The 10,885-nt window shown below is 39.8% G+C and overlaps 1 pseudogene; it reads right to left on the bottom strand.

Annotated features, from left to right (window-relative positions):
• Window positions 1-9,447: 9,447 nt before the first annotated feature.
• LOC101603202 lies at window positions 9,448-10,645 on the bottom strand (annotated as a pseudogene).
• Between the last annotated feature and the right edge of the window lie 240 nt (window positions 10,646-10,885).

The following is a 10,885-nucleotide window of genomic DNA, read 5'->3' on the forward strand; positions in this document are numbered from 1 at the left end:
TGTTCTGCATGGAGGATTCTATCAAGTATTTTCTGTAGAGCTGGTTTTGTCTTCCAATACTCCTTTAACCTGCTTTTGTCATGGAATGTCTTTATTTCTCCATCTATTTGAATGGATAACTTTGCAGGATAAAGTAACCTTGGTTGACAGTTGTTATCTTTCAGAACTTGGAATATATCACTCCAAGCCCTTCTGGCTTTAAAAGTTTGTGTTGAATAATCTGCTGTAATCCTGATGGGCTTGCTTTTGTAGGTAACTTGATTTTTCTCTCTAGCTGCTTTCAATATTTTTTCTTTGGTGTGTGTGTTTGGAAGTTCGATTATAATATGGCAAGGAGAGGTTATTTCTGGGTTTTGTCTGGCTGGGGTTCTAAAGGCTTCCTGTATCTGTATTGGCACCTCTTTCCCAATTTGGGAGAAATTTTCCTCTATGATTTTGTTGAATATGCCTACTATGCCTCTGGAGTGGAGTTCTTCTCCTTCTACTATGCCCTGAATTCTTATATTGGATCTTTTCATAGTGTCCCGAATATCTTGAAATTCCCACTCATACTTTTCTATAAGTTTGTCTTTCTCTTTGTTGGACCGCATTAGTTCTGCCACCTGGTCTTCTAGCTTAGATATTCTGTCCTCTCCCTCATCCATCCTACTGGTGAGATTTTCTACAGAGTTTTTTTATTTCATTAACTGTGTTCTTCATTGCTAGTAATTCTGACTGGTTTTTCTTTATTATTTCTATTTCCCTATTTATGTCTTGTATTGCCTTCTTTATTTCATTAAATTGGTGTCCTGCCTCTTCTTTGATTCCTTTGATTTCCTCTTTGATTTCTTCTTTGATTGTTTTCATGTGTTCTTTGACCTCTTTGAACATATTTATAATTATTCTTTTGAACTCTTTCTCAGGCATTTCCTCTAACTCTTTCTCACTGGAGGACATTTCTGATGCATTAATACTTTTAGGCGGATTTATATCGTCTTGCTTTTTAGTGTTTCTTGTGTTATAATGTATATATTTTTGCATCTTGGATTAAGTTAATGCTTGGATTTTCTAGTTAGCTGTGTATTCTTAGCTGTATCAATTGATTTGATGTAATATATTTTCCGGGCAGGACCTTAAGGTGTTAGGTGTGGCTCTTAAGACTCTCAGAGTATCTACAAAGATGTTCTTAGGGGTTGAGTTTCCCTGCTATAGGAGTATTCAAGCAGGCTGAGTGGAATAAAATACAGGTAGATTCTAAAATTTAACTAAACACTGTACACATTCAATCAAAAACAGCCCCGAGTATGTATGCAAGAGTAGTTATTATAATGACCAGATCCTCTATCAACAAAGAGGTTTAGATTTCTGGTCTGTTGAGGGATCCACGTCAGCTTGTGACCAAGTGAGACCCTTCCCTGGTGCAATCCCAGTTACCTTGGGTGATTTTGGTCTCAGTCAAGTTGCTGCCTGGGTCTTCGGGCTGCTGTTCTGATTTCTGGAGCTGGGCACTTGCTTTTCCTATGGGGCAAACCGAGCCGCTGCTGCTGCCTCTGCTGCTGCCATAGCTGCCACCATCACTGTTCCACGTGTTCTTCTACCTCGTGGTCTGCTCCTCCGTTGCTAGCTGCCGCTCTCCCCTCACGTTTCCCGAGTTGTGGAGAGCGCGGTGTGAGGGGAAAATCCCGCACCTGGCTTTTCCTGTGGCTCGAGCCGAGTCTGGCGGCTTTCTGCTGCGCCGCGGCCGCGGCAGTTGGCCGAGCTGCCGGAGCCACTTTTCCCACTTGTGCAGGCTCTGGATACTCTGCAACTCTTCTACTTCTCTGCTGCCACTTCAATTTCCTATACACCTCACTTTTTAGTAAAAGTGTGTATTTTGCTGAGTTTTTTTGGTCTTTTCCGCCCCTAGGCTGCTTTGGCGTGTTACCTATGCTGCCATCTTAACCGGAAGTCCTCCTTGTATATTTTCCAGTCCCATGCATTTTCCTGCACATTTCATAATTTCATTTTTCATTACAGATTAATAAAGTTCCATTTTGTATATTTAGCATATTGTAACTATTCATTCATCATCAAATGAACACTAATTCTTAGCAATTGTGACTAGAGAGGCACTGTCCACGGATAAGAAAGTGTCTTGAGATAAAATAGAGTCTGCTTTGTGCACATGCCCAATAGTGATACAATGGGGTTATATGTTATTTCTCTTTTTGACTTTTTAGAACCCTCCACATTGATTTACTTTTTTAAAAAAATATTTTTATTTATTTATTTGAGAGTGACAGATACAGAGAGAAAGAGGGAGACACAGAGAGAGAATGAGCATGCCAGGGCCTCCAGCCACTGCAAACGAACTCCGTGTGCCGCCTTTGTGCATCTGGCTAACGTGGGTCCTGGGGAGTCGAGCCCCGAACAGGAGTCCTTAGGCTTCACAGGCAAGCGCTTAACCATTAGGCCATCTCTCCAGCCCTCCACATTGATTTTCAAAGTGGCTAAACTAGTATATACTCCCACTAACTGTGAATAAGGGTCCCCCCCTCTTTTTCCAAATCATTGCCAGCATTTGTTGTCTTTTATTTTTCCCCCTTGGAGATACCCATTTGACTTGGGTCAGATGGAATCTTAAGGTGGTTTTAATTTGAATTTTACACTTTCCAAAGATCTTGAAACTTTTTTAAGGTTTATTTTTATTTATTTATTTATTAGAGACAGAGAGAGGGGTGGGGGAAAAGAGAGTGAGAATGGGTACAATAAGGCCTCTAGCCACTGCAAATGAACTCCAGACACATGCATCACTATGTGCATCTGGCTTATGTGGGACCTGGGAAATTGAACTTGGGTCCTTAGGCTTTGAATGCATGTGCCTTAACCACTAAACCTTCTCTCCAGCTCCAAAATATTTTAATATATTTATTAACCATCTATAATTCTTTTCAGAACTCTCTGTTCAGTTTCTTAACTTGTTTTTGATTGGGTTGTTTGTTTTCTTGATATTTAGATTCTTGATTTCTTTTTATATTCTAGATATTAAGCCTCTGATGTGTATGTTGGTGTATGAGTTCATATATATGATAATCATTTTCTCCTTTTCTATAAGCTGTAACCTCACCAATTAACAATTTCCTGTGCTGCACAGATTTTTAATTTATATGAGGTATAGCTTGTTTGTTGTGACTTTATTTCCTGAAAGATAAGAATCCTGTTCAGTAAGGTCTTCCCTATGCCTATATCTTGAATTATTTCCTCTATTTTTTCTTCTAGCAGTTTCAGAGTTTTAGATCTTACATTAAGTTCTTTGATCCATTGGGTGTTGGTTTTATTTAATGTTAGAGAGAATGGTCTAGTTTCATTCTTCTACATGTAGATATTCAGTATTCTCAGTACCAGTGTGTGTATTTCTGGGACTTTTGTTAAAATCAGGTGACTTTATCTATATGAGTTCATATATGGATCTTCTATTATAGTGGTCTACATGTAATTTTGTGCCAGTACCATGCTAGTTTTGTTGCTATGGCTCTGTAATGTACCTTGAACTTGAAATCAACTGTAGTGTTGCCTCCAGCCTTTTCTTTCTGCTCATGAGTTTGCTTTAGTTATCCAAGACGTTTTGTGCTTCCAAATGGCTCTTAAGTGTTTTTTTTAAAATTTTTGTGAAGAATGGTATTGAAATTTCAATTAATATGACAATGAATATGTATATTGCTTCCATGACCTCACAATGCCTGACACTACCTACACAAGACCATCATAATAGGAGGAAAAGATCATGACATCAAATTAAAAGAGAGATTGAGAAAGGGAGGGGATATTATGGAGAGTGGAGTTTCAAAGAGGAAAGTGGGGGGTGGGAGGGAGGGAATAACCAGGGCATGTTCTTTACAATCATAGAGGTTGTCAATAAAAACACGAATAAAAAAAAATCTATTTTCACAATGCCAATTCTTCTAACTCATGAGCATGTGAAGTCTTTCCATCTTCCAATGTCTTCAGTTTCTCTCTCAAGTGCTTTAAAGTTTTCATTATAGAGTTAGTTTATTACCTTGGTTAGGTTTATTCCCATATATTTTAATTTATTTGTTTTGGAGTATTTGGAGTCTTTTATGTAAAGGATCATATCATGTACAAAGAAAAGTGCTTTGACTTTTTTCCTATTGGTATCCATTTTATTCGTTTCATTTATCTTATTGCTCTAGCTAAGATTTCTAATACCATATTGAAAAGGATTGGAGATAAAGGGCATCTTTGTCCCATTCCTGACCTTGGTGGAAATGATTTGAATTTTTATCCATTTAGTAAAATGTTGACTACAGGTTTTCATATATAGCCTTTATTATGTTGAGATCTGCTCCTTCTATTCCCATTTGCTTCAGGACTTTATCATGAAAGGATGCTGGCTTTTGTGCAAATCTTTTTCTACATCTATTGAAATGGTTGTGTGATTCCTATACTTGAGTCCCTGTATATGATGTATCACTTTTTTTTTAAGAAAAAGGCAATCAAAAAAGATTTTATAAATTATTCATGCAGATAACAAATGTATCTTCACATACAAGTTGAAGTCAAGAAAAATTCAAGCACATGAAAATTTCCACTTCGAGAACAGTACTACTGCCACAGAAAATTAAAATATATTCTTAGTAATTGATTATTTATTGCAATATATGCTTGGTAACACCTTTCCTCAATTTTAAAGTGGTTATTATTGGATTTTTCAAAAATAGTAAGCCACAGAAATTACCCTAAGAAGTTAATACATACTTAGATGAGGTTTCCCTATTCTTCTCTTAGTCACATAGTAACAATTGTAGACTTAATTATAGTAAAGGGAATCAGTGAGAGTGATGCACAATTATTTCACATGGGTTATTTCTGTTAGCACACCCCAACACTTATGAATTTAACTATTTTTTTTATTTCTGGTTTAGCAGTAAATAAACCAAGACAGTGTAGATTGAGACTTGGCAGATGTGGTTCCTGTGGCTGCTGCAAGGAGACGCTTGCTCTGAGACAGGCTTGCTACACTGTGTTTGAAGGACTCTCCCTAAAGGTATCAGTATAACACATCCACTCATTCATGCTTCCTCCAAAACTCTGAGATGTTCGCAAATGAGGAGCCTGTCTCTTAGAAGTTAGGAGGGTGAGGCAAAATCCTCTTCAATTTTAGGTGTTTTATATATGTATACATAAAATAACATATATATAATGTATATATATGTATATATACATATATACACTGTATATACAGAGATTACAGGCTCCTGAAATGTATGGGGAACTATTAGTTTAGAGTTTTATATATGTATACCTACAAATAAATTTATCTATGTAAAGCTATGGATAAATCATGCCTTGTGCATGGTATCAATATATATTTTTCAGAAAAAAAGTTTGGTTTTTTGTTTGTTTGTTTTTGTTGTTGTTGTTGTTGTTTTGAGGTAGGGTCTCCCTCTAGCTCAGGCTGACCTGGAATTCACTCTGCATTCTCAGGGTGGCCTCGAACTCATGGTGATCCTCCTACCTCTGCCCCCTGAGTGCTGGGATTAAAGGTGTGCGCCACCACACCCGGCAAAAACAGTTTTTAGTATTTGGATATGTACCCATTTACATGGGGTGGGGGGTGCTTCTTTGAACTTCTAGATAGTATGGTAAAAAACCCAGACTCTCAAATAGAGCTACATGTCTATGTGAGATGCTACTAGAAGTCTATGTATTTACGCAGCTACTCAATTTGGTAAATGAGAATATTTAGGTATTCACATATAGCAGTATTTCTCAAACGGAATTGGTTTTACTAAGTATGTGATGAAAGACCTGAAGAAGCTTTCCTGCTCTGTGAGACTTCTCCATATCTTTGTGAACGGTTCCCCCCTTGAACTGTAGCCAGACCTTGACCCAAAGTTGTATGTACCTTACTGACTGATAAGGCACAGTTCCCCTTCTTCAGAACCCCAGAAAACAGAGCAGCATATCCCTTTGTGCTTCAAAGTTAGGGCTATGGACCACTGTCTTATTCATGCTCCCAACCAGGTAGGGGTATACTGCTCATCTCCATCACTTGTTCTTCTAGGCGATTATTGGACAAAAACAATAAAACTGAGTTACTCACCTTGCAGAGATGGCCAAGTAACCGCCACACTCAGGACTTCCAGGTATTTCTATTTAAGGTGGTTTTCAGCATCATTATCTAAGGGTTACTCAGATTCAGTTAGAGGCCGAAGTGGGTAGGAGCATAGCCAGGGGGCTCCGGGAGGAGGCCCTGAGATTACAGCACAAGCAAGACTGCTACTTCCCCTGTGACTAAGCCCTGCCTAAATACCCGGACACTGCTGATGCACAAACAAGCCAATGAAATAGGGAGAACACAATGCCAAACAACGAAAGGACCAATGGGAAGCAGGGAAGGGGTATATAGCAATGTCTGTTTTCCTCAATAAATGAGTGCTTTCAGCATCGCACCTGAGTCTTGGGGTCTGTGTTTTTGACTCTTTGTCTTCTTACCACCACCCCCCAAGGGCTGTTCAGGGGGATCCAGCAATGGCTGGCATCCAACATGGGGCTCCTTGCCCCTGGGGCACAGGTTCTGACCTCTCATCTTGGGGTCCTGAGTTTTACTTCCTTTCACTGACTGTACTTTTGTTTTCACCTGCTGGCAACCTCACAGACACCCTTTCTCTCTAGCGGCGTGTGATAAGGCGCCCCCTAGTGGCCCCTTTTGTGTTCCGTGTTCTTTGCCCCTCAAAGGTGAGTGAGGTGGCCTCTCTGTTTTTCTATCCATGTTTGTCCGTCTGAATGATAGGGAGGTACATTCTTCATGCTGGGTTCAACTAGCATCTCCACATAAGGGCCCAGGAGACATAACCCCAGAGTGGGCACCCAACTGACCTTCCTCGACCGCAGACATGGTGTGGGCATATGGCCATGGCCTTACGAACCACAGAAGTCCCCCACTGAGCACAAGACTCTGGGGTCCAGGTCCGACACACTTCTTGTCTCTTCTGCTTTCACTTTGCCTATGAGATGGGAACCTGCCTGTCACACTGCAAGGAGCCCCAAGTCAGGGCACTCAAACCTTTTCTTTTTTTTTTTAAATTTATTTTATTTTTTAATTTTGGTTTGCAGTTTGTACTTGAATAGTGTTTATTTAATGGACTTGAGTAAAGTCCTTTATACATTATTAATCTCTTCACAGTACATATTTAATGATGGTCTGGTAATATCAAAAGAAAAAAAAAACCTTAAAGACTAACCAATAAATTATAACAAAATCCACACAATTCCCCCCACTCCCAAAAGCTTACAGTTGTTGACTTATATTTATACTGAAACCTAATGCATTAAAAAAGCTGTTTCTCCAGCCACCCCCCAGGTATGCAGCAAGAGTAATCAATTATTTTCTTCTACCCCCAAAAAAGATTCACCCAGTATTCTTTAGCTTTTTAAATATAAATTGGAAAAGTGTTAATAAGCTTTGTAAAAAGGCAAATATTCTTCTATCACAAGAATGACATATACCCAATCAATAAAAGCACTGATGAGACATTAAGTTACCACACGCACTGGTTGTTGTTTCAAGTTAGGACCTTGATCCCATCATCTTACATTCACAGTAATATTGAGATAGTTAGAATACTGAAAACTGGACTCCAGGATGCTGGGTCTATTTGTGAATGTGAAAGATACATTATTTTTTGAACCTACTTTGACCCCAATAATTCAAGTGTTATTAAGGTTAAGAATGACTTAAAATCCAATTAGCAGCCTTTTTAAAAAAGAAAAATGATATGTTAAGAAGACAATTTTAATGCTTAAAAATGCAGAGTTCTTACCTGAGTGGCTTTCTTGTTTCATTTAACAGACAGTAATTTCACATGATATCCTATGTACTCTAAAGATAAAGGTATTTTCCTTTTAAGGAAAGGATATTTCTTTCAGAATTCACGCTGGCAGAATCCACCCAGCAACATTTATCCATGGGAACCCCATCCCTTCCTCATGAAGGCTGTTGGCTTGATTACTGAGACTCCTGCTGCAAATCCATATCTTTATAATAATAAGTTTTTTTCAATACACACTGTGGCAGTCACGTATCTGCCACACAGATTCCCTTCTATTTCAAGTGCCATTTAAAAAACCATATATACAGATACACCTTACTAATTTTTAAACCAGAAAGTTTCCCTCCAACAAATATCTCTTTCCCCATGGATAAGAGCACAAAGCATACAGTTTATCAGTTATTACATTTTTCACTTTTTAAGTTTATTCTCTCCAGATGTTTCATGCCCAAGTCGCTCTTGCTGTAATGACAATTATTGCTGTTCTCATTCACTACCAACAAAATGAAATGTTCCAGGCAGTTGTGGGGCCAACCTAATGAAAATGACCAAATACATTTTGTAAGCAGTACCCTTGCTTGTGTACACTAACTAGCTGGAATCTAAAATTGTTTATAAAACCATCCTCCTCATAACAAAGTGCTGTATTACCCCAACCTGAGTACTACCCTGGATACCCTCCACTCCACAGTAAACCTACTGGACTTTCTTCCAGCTCTGATATTTTAGTTATGCCTTTCCTTGAGAAAACTTTTAAGGGAGTAGTAGCAAATCTGAATACAAGACACTGATTGCACTGAGTAATGCAAAATCTATATATGTACTATGAACTACTTCATTTATTCTGTGGTACAGTATTATGTTCTCATTCAAAAACACATCCTAGCATGAGTATTGTAGCCTATGAGGTAGTTAACACTATAACATTCCCAAAGCATGTTGAATTACAGTTAAGTATTTCCAAGTAGTAGAAATTCCCTGAGTTATGTGATTTAATTCTATATATTTGTGGCTGATCACTTAGTGGAAACAACAACAAAAAACCAGCAAACAAAAATTCTCATGATTTCAAGATAAAATATCTGCTTCACCCCTAATTTTAGTACATAAATCCAGATACCTATATTATTTATGATAAGAAGTTATATAGATTAATCTGGGTTTTTTTAATTGCATGGATTAGTATACTTAGCAATTCATGAGTAAATTTAGTTAGAAACCCACCTGTAGGTCAAAAATAAAACTCAAAACAACGGAATTAAACAAAGATATGTTCAAAAATTAATACTGTAACGTTCCTTCATAAAAGACAGTGTTGGCAAGTCCACAGATAAACACTAGTCTTTGACATATATGCCACAATAAGGTCCAAAGGCTATCACAGGTAAATCTCAAAATGGCAAATTGAGTCTGTCCAAATTTTCTGCTGTGTGGAGCGTTTTGAAATATTTAGATCACCGGCCAGGACTTGAGTATTTTTGTCACACAGGGATTTGTTGTAACAGGATTTGACATGCGCACTGTTAGAGGGTTTGCTTAGTCCTCCTACGTATTAATGGTGTATCGAAAGTCTTCTGGTGCTGGTACCTGAAGAGTTGTGGTGTTATTTGGATCCCTTTTCCTTCTGAAGAGTGGTTTACAAAAAGCTTGTCTGAGAGCTACAAGTCACAAAATATTCTGGGTCAGTTATAACCCGTACAAATAATCGGCTCTCAAAACATGGAGAATACATGGGTAATGTTCATTTACTTGATAGCTCCGGTTATAGGAAACAGACAGGGCTTAACTTCCACTGGTATTGCCAGGGACATCCCAACACCCGTCTGCATGTGCCCAAGGCTTTGAACACTAGTTTGAAAGCCAGCAGGACATGTCTGTAGTGTGTAAGATGAGGTGTGCGTAGTAGAGACAATCTGCGGGCAGCTTGGTGGTTCTGATACAGGATGGCGATACCGTAGGGAGGTCTGGTGAAGATACTGAGGTTGCTGAAAGTGAACTGGCCGCGAGGGGTGGGAGGCTGTCTGGAACACACCCAGCTCTGCTGACTGAGAACCTGTCTGTCCTGTTTGCTTCTTTCACGTCATTATCGTGAGCTATCAATAGCCGCACAATACACTGCACTAAGAAATCCCAGGAGTAAGCAGTAAGACGATGCAGTCTCCTATGCCACGCTGGAGAAAGGCGAAGTATAATCCTCGAAGAAGCCACAAATGCAGCAGCTACTAAAGAAGGTGCATAATTTAGAAAGGCATAATCTTGTAGAGTCACTTCCAGAAAGTAATCTGCATACTTAGCCATGTACAGTTTAGTTTTTTCTAAGCAAATCATTGGCCAGCCATCATGAAAATCTGTTTCATGTACTGCTTCAGAGAGATAATACTCAATGAAATGGGCAGCTGTTGGAAGGCAGAGTTTCCACTGAAAGGTTTCTAATAATAATAGTTCCATATGCAGCAAATTTTGCTTTGTCAGCACTAGATTCATATTAGTATACAACCCAGGCTGTTGAGCTGCTCCAACTTAGGCACACTATCTTCTTTTTCTTCAAATTTTCTTGCTAGAAGCAGACAGGAAAGTGCAACTAAATGCAGTTGCTGGATACAGATGTCATAGCGATCCATAAACAGGTCCAGCAAATAGACGGCAAGATGTCGAGCAGAAGGGCAGAGTGTGAAGCGGTTGCTCACAATGGCAATCAAGGCAGCAAAATATCGCCTGAGACTCAGTTGAGGGGACTGGCCTTTGTAAGAGGGCAACTTCAGCTCCTTGTACCGAAGCGCCTGGTGGATGTCTGCAGCCAGCTGTCCTCCCCACCACTGCCCCTCCAGCTCCATGGGCCCCGGCAGCGCGCCCCGCCGGCTGGACGCCGCCACTCCAGTCGGGAACCGCGGTGGCGCTCACAGCCCCAGCCCAGCGGGTGAGCGGGGAGGAGGGGCGCCGGCCCCCGCTCATGCTGCGGACAGTTGGCGGCGAAGCTCGGGCCTCACCTCCAGCCCAGCTGGCCCGCTCGCGCCACCCGTTGTTCCAAACCCTTTCTTGTAACTCGGGGACTTAAGGGTTCTCTTCCTCCCAGG

This window comes from Jaculus jaculus, chromosome 3 (assembly GCF_020740685.1).
Source record: "Jaculus jaculus isolate mJacJac1 chromosome 3, mJacJac1.mat.Y.cur, whole genome shotgun sequence".
NCBI classification, from domain to species: domain Eukaryota; kingdom Metazoa; phylum Chordata; class Mammalia; order Rodentia; family Dipodidae; genus Jaculus; species Jaculus jaculus.